The 14669-nt window shown below is 46.1% G+C and overlaps 1 long non-coding RNA gene across 1 annotated transcript in view; it reads right to left on the bottom strand.

Annotated features, from left to right (window-relative positions):
• The window catches only part of LOC148138766 (uncharacterized), a 109283-nt gene extending 102984 nt beyond the window's left edge, over positions 1-6299 (bottom strand). Inside the window, exons 1-2 of the long non-coding RNA XR_015753835.1 lie at positions 6181-6299; positions 5123-5237 (exon numbers count right to left, since the gene is read on the bottom strand). This is a non-coding gene — a long non-coding RNA (uncharacterized LOC148138766). The remainder of the gene's footprint in view (positions 1-5122; positions 5238-6180) is intronic.
• Positions 6300-14669: the final 8370 nt, after the last annotated feature.

The following is a 14669-nucleotide window of genomic DNA, read 5'->3' as shown; positions in this document are numbered from 1 at the left end:
TTTATAACATCCCATTCCGCACTGCTCTCTTCCAGGATCGCCATTGTGCCTGGAAGACAGTGGGAAAGTGGAGGCTTAGACAGAGCAGAGGGTGTTACAGTGGTTGAGGGAGCTATAGGGGATGAAACAGGTTGTCTGGGGAGCTAGGCAGACCTGCAGTAACTAACGAACGTTACTGGAGTGAGAGTTGCAGACACTGAAGAAGGCAAAGGAAATATAGAGATAGTGACTTGTTCATGACGGAGCTTTGTAGAGTCTAAAGGGCTTCAAAGTTTGTGAAAAGATTTGTAGCTCGGGTGCTCGTTGTTGTGGTTCTGTTCGCCGAGCTGGGAATTTGTGTTGCAGATGTTTCGTCCCGTCTAGGTGACATCCTCAGGGAGCCTCCTGTGAAGCGCTTCTGTGATGTTTCCTCTGGCAACTATAGTGATTTGTCTCTGCTGCTTCCGGTTTTCAGTCCCAGCTGTCCGTTGCAGTGGCCGGTATATTGGGTCCAGGTCGATGTGCTTATTGATTGAAACTGTGGATGAGTGCCATGCCTCCAGGAATTCCCTGGCTGTTGGCTGTTTGGCTTGTCCTATAATGGGAGTGTTGTCCCAGTCGAACTTACGTTGCTTGTCATCTGCGTGTGTGGCTACTAAGGATAGTTGGTCGTGTCCTTTCGTGGCTAGTTGGGGTTCATGGATGCGGATCGTTAGCTGTCTTCCTGTTTGTCCTATGTAGTGTTTTGTGCAGTCCTTGCATGGGATTTTGTACGCTACATTGGTTTTGCTCATGCTGGGTGTCAGGCCCTATGTCCTGGTGAGTTGTTGTCTGAGAGTGGCTGTTGGTTTGTGTGCTGTTATGAGTCCTAGTGGTCACAGTAGTCTGGCTGTCAGTTCAGAAATGCTCTTGATGTATGGTAGTGTGGCTAGTCCTTTGGGTCGTGGCATGTCTTCATTCTATTGTCTTTCCATCAGGCACCTGTGGATAAAATTGCGTGGAGTTTGACCCCACCCCGCAGCTCACCAATAGGATAAACAACACAGTGAGAAACCTACAAAAAAAGACGGACAGATAAACAGGTCTGACCTACAGAGAATGAAAACTGAAAGCAACAACACCCCCAGATTCTATGGACTACCTAAAGTACACAAACCAGACATCCCACTCAGACCCATAGTATCACTACCCGGGACACCATCACACAAACTGGCTAAAGAACTTCAGCAGAAACGGAAACACCTAATCAGCGGATCCAGCCACTCTGTACAGTCAACACAGGAATTCTTGGACATCATCAGAAATATACACATAGACAAGGAAGAAACTATGATCTCATTCGATGTAACGGCACTGTTCACCTCTATCGACAAAACCCTAGCCAGAGAAACAATAGCCAACCTGCTGGACCTACAGAACAGACAACAGGACGGTGAACCTATCAACAAAGACGGCATACTTAAACTACTGGACCTGTGCCTCACAACACACTTCACATTCAACAACCAGATATACGAACAAATCAACGGCACACCAATGGGCTCACCCATCTCTGGACTCATAGCAGAAGCAGTAATGCAAGGATTAGAACAAATAGTCTTACCGCAAATTCAACCTAAACTCTGGGTCAGATATGTGGATGACACCTTAGTAATCATTAAAAACACAGAAATAGAGAACGCACACTGGATCATCAACGCCACACTCACAGGAATCCGATTCGCTAGAGAGGAAGAAAAGGACAACCAACTCCCAATCCTAGACGTGATGGTACAGAGAACACCGAATGGGGAATTCACCACAAAGGTATACAGGAAAGCCACACACACAGACCAAGTCCTGAACTATGAAAGCAACCACCCCAACACACACAAAATAAGTTGCATCAAGACACTGTTCAAAAGGGCCACAACACACAGCAGTACACCAGAACTGCAAAAAGAGGAAGAAGAACACCTATACAATGTATTCGCCAAAAATGGATACCCCGCAATTTCATTAGGGATTGTCTGTATGGATTTGCTAGACGACTGTCCTCTGATATTGATGAGGGCCGTGCAGATGATGTGGTTTATATGGAGTTCATTAAGGTCTTTAACAAGGTCCCACATGGTAGGCTGGTCCAAAAGGGAAGATCCCATGGGATCCAAGGTAAGTTGGTACATTGGCTCCACAATTGGTGGAGGGTCTAAAGAGTGGATGGAATAAGCTGCCAGAGCAAATAGTGAAGGCTGATAGAAATACATTTAAAAGGCATGTGGATGGGTGTATGAATAGCAAAGGTTTAGAGGGATATTGGCAAAAATGTGGCAAATGTGACGAGATACGTCATGCAGGAGTTGGTCCGAAGGGCCTGTTTCTGTGCTGTACATCTCTATGACTCAATGTCTTGAAATGAGTCCACATTGTAGAAAAGGAGGTGCTGGAGGTTTTAAAACATAAAGGTAGATAAATCCCCAAATGTATCTCAGGACATTGTGGGAAGCTGGTGAAGAAATTGTGGGGCCTCCAACAGAGATATTTGTACCATAGAGAACTACGTGTGATAGGCTGTTAGACTGGAGGGTGGCATTGTGGACAGTGAAGAAGGTTTTCTGAGATTACAAAGGGATCCTGATGAAATGTGTGAATGGCTGAAAAACTTGTAGATGGAGTTCAATCTGAATAAATACGAGGTATTGCATTTGGTACAACAAACACAGGCGGGGCTTATACAATTAATGGCAAGACCTTCGGTAGTCTTGTAGAACTCGGGGTTCACTACGTAATTCTTTGAAGTTTGCAACACGGAGAGACAGGATAGTTTAAAAAAAGATGTTTGCCTCACTTGATTTCATTGCTCAGTCCTTTGGATATAGGAGTTGGGAAGTCGCATTGAGATGAGACAGGCCATTGGTGAGTCCTCTTCTGGAATACTGTGTCCAGATCTGGTCGCCCAGTTATTGGAAGGATATTATTAAGCTGGAAAGGATTGGGAGGAGATTTACTGGGATGTGGCTGGGTACGAAAGGCTTCAGTATAAAGAAAGGCTAAATAGGTTGGTATTTTTCACTGAAACCTGAATGTTGACAGATGACCTCATAGAAGTTTATAAAATCATGAGGGGGAGAGATAGAGTTAATGGGAGTTGTCTTTTCCCATGTACAGGGGAGTTTCAAGACAAGGCACTACATTTTTAAGTTTAAAGGAGAGACATATAAAAAAAAGACATGAGATGCACATTGTTACACAGAGGGTGGGTTGTGTGTGGAATGAACTTCCCAAGGAAGGGGTGAACATGTGGACAATTACAATGTTTAAAAGACATTTGGATTAGTACAGGAATAGGAAAGGTTGGAAGGGATATGATACAGGAACAGGCAGGTGGGATGAGATCCAATATAGAGTATGGTTAGCGTTCACCGAACAGTGCGGTATGACTCCGACTATGATTATAATGTTGCATCATTAATTAAGCAAGGCTGCAAGAGAAAGCCAGGGAACTACAGACTGATGAGCGAGACATCAGGGTGGGTCAGTTATTGGAGGTCATTCTGAGAGGTAGGCCTTACAAGCGTTTGGAAAGAAAAGGCCTGATTACGGACAGCCAGCATGACTTTGTGCATGGGACAACATGTCTCACAAACTTGACTGGAGTTTGCTCAAGATGTGACCAAGAAGATAGATGAAGGCAGAGCAAGAGACATTGTTTCTGGCTTCCGCAAACTCTTGTTCAGGGTGTAGCATGATACATTGGTTAGTAAGGGTAGATCACAAGGGATCAGGGAGAGCTAGCCAACTGGATACAAAATGGGATGACAGTGGGAGACAGAGGGTGGTGGGAGAGGGTTGTTGTTCAGACTGGAGGTCTCTGACCAGCATTGTGCTGTAAGGATTGGTGCTGGGACCACTGTTGTGCACCACTTACATAAACATTTTGAGTGAAAATAAAGGAGTCCCTGTTAGTATGTTTATGGATACAAAGATTAGTGGAAGAGTGTGCAGGGAATATAGTTATTGAGGGGGATGTTAATCAACTGGGCCAAGGAATGAAAGATGGAGTTTAATTCAGGTGTTGGATTTAGTTAAGACAAACCAGGGAGGACTAACACCGGTAATGGTTGGGCCCTGGACAGTGTTGCAGAAAAGAGAGAGACCAAGGGGTGCAGTTACATTGTTCCTTGGACTGGCATCACAGGGCGACAGGGTGTTGAAAGCGGCAATTGGCACACTTGTCTTCATTGGTCAGAGCATTGAGTACATGAGTTGGAGATATTGGTAACACTGTCGTCAATATTTCTCCTGGGCAGAGGAGGCCACGGGGTGACGTTATAAAGGTTTATGAAACCATGTAGGGCCGAAGTAAGGTGAATTGCCAAGGGTAGGTGAGTCCATAGCAGGAGGCATATACGTGAGGTGTGAGAGCAAGGATTTAAAGAGGGAGCTGAGGGGCAACATTATCCACAGAGGATGGTGCATAGACGGAATGGACTGCCAGAGGAAATGGTAAAAACAAGTGCAATTACAACATGGAAAAGATACTTGGGCAGGTACATGGAGAGGAGAAGATTGGAAGGGGTATGGGCCAAAAACAGGCAAACGCAACTCATTCCATTTAGGGAACCTTGGCCGAAGAGTCATGCCGCACAGAAACAGACCCCACGTCTCCAGTTATTGGAGGAGGAGACTATCGAGACAAGGCATGTTGTAGTGACTGAAGCAAGTTACAGCGATACAGATGGTCATCTGGACTGGAGGTTTCAAATATGTGAAATAATTGATGAGAGGGGAGGAGATGACAGATAGGAAATGTTATAGGAGTTAGAATGATTGAAGACACTGGTCCTCAATACAAGCCATTAATACAGTGTTGGAGAGGGAATAGGGAACAGAAAGATCCCAGGCAGCATTACCACCCTCTCGTGGGAGGCCTGCTTTCCCCTCAGTTGTTCTGATGCTCCCTAAGAAAGCACAGGCCTGGACTGATAACTGGGAACTCCCGATGCTGTCTCATTACAACAAAACTTGTAGCAGGCGAGGTGATTGAGCCTGGGTTGTGTCTGTACTGTGCTCCCCCTCCAGCACTTTCTCTATGTCATGTCTTATTAGCTGATGTTTGGATCCCCCTTATAACTTTCTGCTCTGTGCACTGGAATGATCTTACCTGGCAGCAGGATTTATTGAAAACTCCCGACCTCCCTGACTTTGTCTTCTGGCTGGCCAACCATCGTCCCAACCAGTAGTTGGCAAGTCTATTGAGTCAGGAACTCCATGAGTACCTGTAGAAGACACAGAAGTAGGCAGAACGGGAAAGTAGACTAATGCTTTGAGGGTTACACATATAGAATGGCACTGAGCCCACAGAGATCTGGAAAATCCCAGTCTCCATTCCTGACTTGTGCTGCCTCATCTCTCTGGAGTGGAGAATTCTGTGGGATCATGATCTGGAGTAGCTTCAAAAGTGAGAGACGCTGACAGAGGCAGCAATTAGACCCACACAGTGAGGAATACCACATGGAGAGGTCCTGAGTCACATCACCAGAGTGCCAGGTCAAACAACTGTGCAGGAAGAAAGGGTTTTGATTCATGTTGCACTGGGATATACAAACTGTGAGCAGGCGAAGTGATGGCCTCGTGGCATTATTGTGTGACAATTTATCCAGAAACTCAGCAAGTGTTCTCTGGACACAGGTTCAAATCCCACCATTGCAAATGATTGAATGTGAAGTAAATGCTTCAAAAACGATGTAAGTAAAAGCCTGTAAGTGAGTATTAAACAATTGCTGATGTTAAGAAAGATCCATCGGGTGCATCCCTGTCTTTAGTGAAGTAACCTAAGATGGGATTGGGATATCACAGAACAGCAGCTGAGGGAGGGACAGGACAGGCAGCTCAATGTTCCAGGGAACAGATGCTGCAGGAAGGACAGAAGGGGAGCTGAGAGAGGAGGAGAGCTGCTGGTTCTGACTGGGTGAACCATCCCAGCAGGACTGAGAGAGGATATTCCTGCGGGACCGCCCAGTGACGTTGTGTCCGTGGGATTAATCAGTAACAATGGGTCTTCCCTTTCCTCTGATTGTTCTACAGACCCCGAGAGCCCCGCCCTCCTGCACCTTGACCTTCTCAAGATGGCGGCCCTCAGGCCCGCGCTCCGTCTTCCCTCAAACAAATGGCGGCCGTGACCCTGGGCCGCTTCCCCAACAGAGACCGCCGCCTCCTTACCCGGGCCTGGAGGGTCTTTATCGAGTTATTTTTAACCTGTATCCCGGACTTGTGAATTGTCTCCGCTCCTTTCTCCCAGCGAGGCTCCCACACACCGGCTCTGAGCGCTGCTCTCTGAAGCCCTGCCGGAGAAAGCAGCTCCATGTCTCTCTCTCTCTCTGTGCCCTGATCAATGTGACAGTGCGCATGCTCCACATAGAAACCAAACTGCGCGTGCGTCTGAGAGTATCGGTGAGTTTATAGAGAATATTCATATCTGCACAGGATCATGGGTGAAATATTAGTCATTAACAATTGCTCTGTCGAGTTACAGTCATTGAGATGGTTAGTATGTAAATACATTTTTTTGGTCCAATTTAACCATACCGGCCAGGTATGTAAATTACCAATCGTTCTGAGAGTTTGAAAATAAGTTTCTTACTCGAGTTGTGTAAACCAACCTGTGAATTATTCACGCCGACCTGTGAATTATTCTCAGCTTGTCCCCTACACTATTGCAAAATCACCCATGTGTTTATCTAAGGATTGTTTAAATCTCCCTAATGTACATTATCAGATTTACATCTCAACTATTTCTTAGAAATCTCACATTGATTCATGGGAGATGTTTAATGCTCCACAATGTAGTGAGAATGATTAATCCTGCAAAATAGTTTGCTTTCTGACCAATCCTGAAGCGTTCACTCCCCGAGAATGCTTTGGCCTCATCCTCACTCACTCTGGTTTGACGACCGGCCGCTGCTCGGTCCTCCTGTTCCGCCCCTTCTTCCCAATTGCTGAGTTGATTCAGGCGCGACTCAGCAGGCTAAGGGACAAGGGAAGTTAGAGTCGATGCCTTGTCATGTGGTGAAAATATTCCGAATCTTGGATCGAGATGCCTGAGTTCATTTCACAGCTTGTGCAGGTGTGTATAATAACAACTTTATTAAGAAAAAAACAAGGGAAGGCAGGAACAGAGTAAAAACAATAAAACATGCAAACAATGTGGTGGGGGTCTCAATGCTCTGGTAATTTTAGTCTTTACCATGTGTTTCAGGGCCCCAGGGCATCCCAGTACAGACTGTGCCACTCCTCCTTGTGCACAGTCAGATACCACGATTGTGGGGCAAAGTGATGTGGTGGGGTACAGATTCTGGATTAGTGGTTCTGGAAGAGCACAGAAGTTCAGGCAGCATCCGAGGAGCAGTAAAATCGACGTTTCAGGCAAAAGCCCTTCATCAGGAATAAAGGCAGAGAGCCTGAAGCGTGGAGAGATAAGCGAGAGGAGGATGGGGGTGGGGAGAAAGTTGCATAGAGTACAATAGGTGAGTGGGGGAGGGGATGAAGGTGATAGGTCGGGGGCGGTCGGAGGATGGAGTAGATAGGTCGAAAAGAAGATAGGCAGGTAGGTCAAATCAGGACAAATCACGGGGACAGTGCTGAGCTGGAAGTTTGGAACTGGGATGAGGTCGGGGAAGGGGAAATGAGGAAACTGTTGAAGTCCACATTGATGCCCTTGGGTTGAAGTTTTGAGAGGCAGAAGATGAGGCGTTCTTCCTCCAGGCATCTGGTGGTGAGGGGAGCGGTGGTGAAGGAGGCCCAGGACCTCCACGTCCTCAGCAGAGTGGGAGGGAGAGTTGAAATGTTGGGCCACAGGGCGGTGGGGATGATTGGTGCGGGTGTCCCGGAGATGTTCCCTAAAGCCCTCTGCTAGGAGATGTTCAGTCTCCCCAACGTAGAGGGGACCGCATCGGGAGCAACGGATACAATAAATGGTATTAGTGGATGTGCAGGTAAAACTTTGATGGATGTGGAAGGCTTCTTTAGGGTCTTGGATAGAGGTGAGGGAGGAGGTGTGGGTGCAGGTTTTGCAATTCCTGCGGTGGCAGGGGAAGGTGCCAGGTTAGGAGGGTGGGTTGTTGGGGGCGTGGACCTGACCAGGTAGTCATGGAGGGAACGGTCTTTGCGGAAGGCAGAAAGGGGTGGGGAGGGAAATATATCCCTGGTGATGGGGTCTGTTTGGAGGTGGCGGAAATGTCGGCGGATGATTTGGTTTATGCGAAGGTTGGTAGGGTGGAAGGTGAACACCAGGGTCGTTCTGTCCTTGTTACGGTTGGAGTGGTGGGGTCTGAGTGTGGAGGTGCGGGATGTGGATGAGATGCGTTGCAGGTCATCTTCAACCACGTTGGAAGGGAAATTGCGGTCTCTAAAGAAGGAGGCCACCTGGTGTATTCTGTGGTGGAACTGATCCTCCTAGGAGCAGATACAGCGGAGGCGGAGGAATTGGGAATACGGGATGGCATTTTTGCAAGAGGTAGGGTGGGAAGAGGTGTAATCCAGGTAGCTGTGGGAGTCGGTGTGTTTGTAAAAAATGTCAGTGTCAAGTCGGTCGTCATTAATGGAGATGGAGAGGTCAAGAAAGGGGAGGGCGGTGTCAGAGATGGACCAGGTAAATTTAAGGTCAGGGTGGAATGTGTTGGTGAAGTTGATGAATTGCTCAACCTCCTCACGGGAGCACGAGGTGGCACCAATGCAGTCATCAATGTAGCGGAGGAAGAGGTGAGGAGTGGTGCCGGTGTAATTATGGAAGATCGACTGTTCTACGTAGCCAACAAAGAGACAGGCATAGCTGGGGCCCATACGTGTTCCCATGGCTACCCCGTTGGTCTGGAGGAAGTGGGAGGATTCGAAGGAGAAATTGTTAAGTGTGAGGACCAGTTTGGCCAAACGAATGAGAGTGTCGGTGGAAGGGTAATGTTGGGGACGTCGGGAGAGGAAAAAAACGGAGGGCTTGGAGGCACTGGTCATGACGGATGGAGGTGTAGAGGGATTGGATATCCATGGTGAAGATGAGGCGTTGGGGGCTGGGGAAAAGGAAGTCTTGGAGGAGGTGGAGGGCTTGGGTGGTGTCTTGAACTTTTATGGGGAGTTCCTGGACTGGGGGGATAGGACAGTGTCGTGATAGGTAGAGATGAGTTCAGTGGGGCAGGAGCATGCTGAGAAAATGGGTCAGCCAGGGTGGTCAGGCTTGTGGATCTTGGGAAGGGGGTAGAACCGGGCAGTGCGGGGTTCCCGGACTGTGAGGTTGGAAGCTGTGGGTGGGAGATCTCCTGAGGTGATGAGGTTCTGTATGGTCTGTGAGATGATGGTTTGGTGATAGGGGGTGGGGTCATGGTCGAGGGGGCAGTCGGAAGAGGTGTCTTTCATTTGGCGTTTGGATTTAGCGGTGTAGAGGTCAGTGCACCAGATTACCACTGCGGCCCCTTTATCTGCTGGCGAAATGGTGAGGTTGGGATTGGAGCAAGCGATTGGAGGGCTGCGCGTTGTGAGGGTGAAAGGTTGGAGGGGGGGAGGGGGGTAGACAGGTTGAGGCGGTTAATGTCCCGGCGGCAGTAGGAAATGAAGAGGTTGAGGGCTGGTAATAGGCCAGCGTGGGATGTTCAGGTAGATGCAGTGTGTTGGAGGTGGGCTAAGGGGTCCTCGGAAGGTGGGCAGGGGTCCTGCTTGTTAAAGTAAGCTTGGAGACGGAGGCGACGGAAGAATTGTTCGACGTCACGGCGTGTATTAAATTCATTGATATCTGGACGGAGGGGGATGAAGGTGAGACCTTTGCTGAGAACTGACCCTTTGACCTCAGTGAGGGGAAGGTCTGGAGGGATGGTGAAAACTCTGCAGGGCTTGGAGCTGAGATCTGGTGTGGGTGTGGAGCTGGGATTGGGCGTGGAGCCTGTAACTGGAGTGGGGGGAATGGAGGTGGAGTCATGAACAGGGTTCCACCCCCATTCCCCCCACGCTGATGTCATCATCCTAGGAAAAATACTTCCATTGTCTACCTTTCTAATCCTCTGATCATCTTGTATGTTGATGTCTCTATCAAATCCCCTCTAGCCTTATTCTTGACAATAAGAAGAGTTTCAAGTCTCTCAGTCTTTCCTCACAAGACCTTTTCTCCAGACCAGGCAACGTTCTAGTAAATCTCCTCTGCACCTTTTCCAATGTTTCCAGATCCTTCCGGAAATATGGGCACCAGAACTGAACACAATATTCCAAGTGTGCTTCACCAGCGTTTTGTATAGTTGCAGTATGGTATTTCAACTTCGGAACTCAATCCCTCCACGAATGAAACCTAACACACCGTTTGCCTTCTTAACAGCACTATCAACCTGGGTGGAAACGTTCAGGGATCTATGTACATGGACTCAAAGATCCCTCTGCACACCACACTACCAAGAAGTTTTCCGTTGACCCAGTATTCAGCCTTCCTGTTATTCTTCTCAAAGTGCATCACCTCACATTTAGTTGCATTGAACTCTATTTGCCACCTCTCAGCCCAATTCTGCAGTTTATCCAAGTCTCCTTGCAACCAGTAACATTCTTCCACACTGTCCACTACTACACTGACTTTAGTGTCGTCTGAAAATTTCCTAATCCATTCACCTATACCTGCAGTGGTTCCAAAACAGATCCTGGTAGCACGTGACTAATAACTGGACTCCAGGCTGAATATTTTCCATCAACCACCACTCGCTGCCTTCTTTCAGAAAGCAAGTTTCTAATCCAAACTGTTAAATCGCCCTCCATTCTATGCCTCTGCATTTTCTCCAACAGCCTACCATGTGGAACCTTGTCAAAGACTTTACTTTTGTCCATGTGTACCACGTCAAATGCCCTACCCTCATCTACAAGCTTGGTGACCTTCTCAAAAAACTCATTGAGGTTTGTGAGACATGACCTGTCCTTGACAAAACCAAGATGGCTATCTGAAATCAAATTGATGTTTGCCAGATGATTATAAATCTTATCTCCTAATCCTTTCCTAAACCTTTCCTACAACAGAAGCAATGTTCACTGGTGTATAATTACCTGGGTCATTGCCCTTCTTAAACAAGGGCACAACATTTGCAATCTTCCAGTGCTCTGGTATCAAATCTGCAGAACAATGACAACTCAAATATCCAAGCTAAAGGCTATGCTACCTTCTCCCTAGCTTCCCAGAAGATCCTCGGATAAATCCCATCCAGCCCAGGGGACTTGTCTATTTTCACTCCTTCCAGCATTGATAACACCTGTTCGTAACTAACCTCGATCCTTTCTAGTCTAATATTTCATACCTCATTCTCCTCCTCTACAATATTCTCCTTTTCTTGAGTGAAAACCGATGAAAAATGTTCATTTAGCACCTCTCCGATCTCCACAGGGTCAACACTCATCTTCCCATTCTGTCTGTGATTGGCCCTATTCCTACCCTAATTATCTTTTTATTCCTCACGTACCGATAGAAAGCTTTAGGGTTCTCTTTTATTCTATTTGTTAAAGACTGCTTGTGTCCTCCCTTTGCTCTTTTTAACTCTCTCTTTAAATCCTTCTTAACTGATCTGTAATTCTCCATCGCCTCATCTGAACCACCTTGCCTCATCAACACCTAAGCCTCATTCTCCTTCGTAACAAGAGATGCAGTTTCCGCAGTAAACCAAGGTTCCCTTACCATATCATTTCCTCCTGCCTGACAGGGACATACCTATCAAGGACACGCAATATCTGTTCCTTAAACCAGCTCCACACTTCCATTGTCTGCATCCCTACATTTTGCTACCCCATTCTGTGCATCTAATTCTTACCTAATAGCATTATAAGTGCCCTTACCCCATCAATAACTCTTGACCTGTGGCATGCACTTATTCCTTTCCATCGCTAAACTAAACTTAACTGAATTATGGTCACTCTCTCCAAAGTGTCACCTACAACTAAATCAAACACCTAGTCTGGTTTATTACCAAGGGCCAGATCCAATGTGGCCTCCCCTCTTGTCGGCCCTTCAATATACTGTGTCAGGAAACCCTCCTGTACACATTGGATAAAAACTGATTCATCCGACATATTAGAGTTATAGCATTTCCAGTCAATTTTGGGGAAGTTAAAAACCCCATAATGACCACCCTGTTACTTTCACTCTATCCAGAATAATTTTGTTACTCCTCTCTTCCACCTCCCTGGAACTCTGCGGAGGCCTAAAAAAGAAACTCCAAGCAGTATTACCTCTCCTCTCCTGTTTCTAACCTCAGCCCACACTACCTCAGGAGACTAGTCCTCATCAAAAGTTCTCTCAGCAACTGTTATACTCTCCTCGATAACGTGACATGCATGGACCCATTGCAGAGCTTCAAACTCCATGAGGCAGCCATACACTCTGACAGACAAACTCAGTCTGGAACCTCAGTCTGTCCTTAAGACCTCATGCACTGCCTGTGCTCCTTCATTTCCCCTTTGCACGTTCCCTTTCCAACCCACCCCACCGACATCACTCCACGAATGGTGCTGTCAAGGGCAGAAGTCTGTGGAATATCCTCCCTAACCTTCTCTATCTTCCTTTAAGATGTATTTTAAAATCATTCTCTTTAATCAATGTTTTGATCATCCATGAGGCACCTTAGGAGATTTGCCATTGTGAAAGATTCCATACAAAGCAAGTAGTTGTTGTTATTGCTGTACATTAGGAGAAACAGGAATGATGCTTTCAAAATTCTAACAATAAAGTCACTGACAGGTGTCGTGTGCAGGCCACCAAATAATAACATCACATTGGGATGGGCAATAAACAAAGAAATAACTATTGCCTGTAAAAATGGTACGGCTATTATCATGGGAGATTTTAATCTACATGTCGATTGGTTGAAACAGCTCAGTCAGGGTAGCCTTGAGTTTATTAAAGTACATCCATGATAGTTTTCTTGAGCAGTATGAAATGGAACTGACAAGGGAGCAATCTATCCGGCATCTGGCCCTGTGCAATGAGACAGGAATAATTAATTACCTCAGAGTTAGGGATCCTCTTGAAAGAAGTGATCACCGTATGGTTGAATTTAGAATACATATGGAGAGTGTGAAGATAAAATCCAATACCTGGGTCCTGTGCTTAAACACAGGGAACTACAATAGAATGTGGGAGAACTTGGATAAAGTAGACTGGAAACAAAGATTTTATGGTGGGACAGTTGATGAGCAATGGAAGATTTTCAAAGACATTTTACAAAGTGCTCAGCCATGGTATATTCCAGTGGAAAGGAAGGACTGTAAGAAAAGGCATACTCTGTGATGGGTATCGAAGGAAAGCGATCAAATTGAAAGAGAAGGCATGCAAAGTGGCCAAAACAGCCTGAAACTAGAACTGGGAAAACTTTAAAGGTCAACAGAAAGCCACAGAAGAGCTATAAAGAAACGTAAGATAGAACATGAGAAAAATAAACTAGCCCAGACTATAAGGACAGATGGCAAATTTCATATTGAATGAGAAAAGAGTGGCTAAAGTAAATGTTGGTCCTTTGGAAAATGAGAAGGAACATTTACTTATGGGATCTCACAGTGGAAGAAACTAATATCTTGCCAAAAGTTAGCGAAGAGACAAAGATAGGTGAGGATTTGGAAACTATCATGATTACGGAACAGCTAGTGTTGGACTGTTGGAGGTAATTGACCTAATGACAGAAAGGTCTTCTGACCATGAGGGAATGCATCCCAGAGTACTAAAGGAGATGCCAGGAGAAATAGCAAATGCACTGGCAGTAATTTCCCAAAATTCACTGGATTCTGTGGTAGTCCCAGCAGATTGGAAAGCAGCAAAAGTAATGCCACGTTTTTAAAAAGGAGGTGGACAAAAGGTGGGGAATTATACACAAGTTAGCTTATTCTCTGTAGTGGGAAAGATACTTGGGTCTATAATCAAGGAAGAAATAACAGGGAATCTTAATAAAAATTGTCCCATTGGACAGACAGAGCATGGGTTCATGTAGGGCAGGTATGCTTCACAAATCTTTTGGAATTCTATGAAGACATTTCGAGCAATGTGGACAACGGGGACCCAGTGGATGCGGTGTACCCGGATTTCCAAAAGGCCTTCAAGGACCTGTGCAAGAGGCTGTTGCATAATATAAAGGTGCATGGCATTAGGAGTAGAGTATTAGCATGGATAGAAGATTGGTGGACTAACAGGAAGCAAAGTGTGGGGATAAATGAGTACTATTCTGGCTGGCAATCAGTGACTAATAGTGTGCCTCAGGGATGTGTTGGGACTGCAATTATTTAGAATTGATACAGATGATTTGGAGTTGGCGACAACATGTATGGTGTTAAAGTTTGCATATGACACTAAGATGAGTAGCAGAACAAAGTGTGCGGAGGACTGTGAAACTTTGCAGAGGAACATAAATACATTGAGTGAGTGGGCAATGGTCTGGCATTTGGAATAGAATGTTCATAAATGTAAAGTCATACTGTTTGGTTGGATTAACATTAATAAAGAGATTATTACTTGAGTTTTTAAAAGTTGCATCATTTGCTATGCAGGGGCTCCTGAGTAACCTTCTGCATGAAGGTTGGTCACCAGGTACAACAATGAATTCAGAAAGCAAATGGAATTTTGGCCTTCATTGCTGAAGGGATTGTGTTTAAAAGCAGAGGTTATGTTCCAGCTGTATTGGGTACTGGTGAGGTCACACCTGGAGTATTGCATGCAG

This window comes from Chiloscyllium plagiosum, unplaced genomic scaffold (assembly GCF_037043375.1).
Source record: "Chiloscyllium plagiosum isolate Xiang-an unplaced genomic scaffold, Cpla_swu_hap1 HiC_scaffold_39, whole genome shotgun sequence".
Taxonomy (NCBI): domain Eukaryota; kingdom Metazoa; phylum Chordata; class Chondrichthyes; order Orectolobiformes; family Hemiscylliidae; genus Chiloscyllium; species Chiloscyllium plagiosum.
This window is presented reverse-complemented; position numbering and strand designations above follow the sequence as displayed.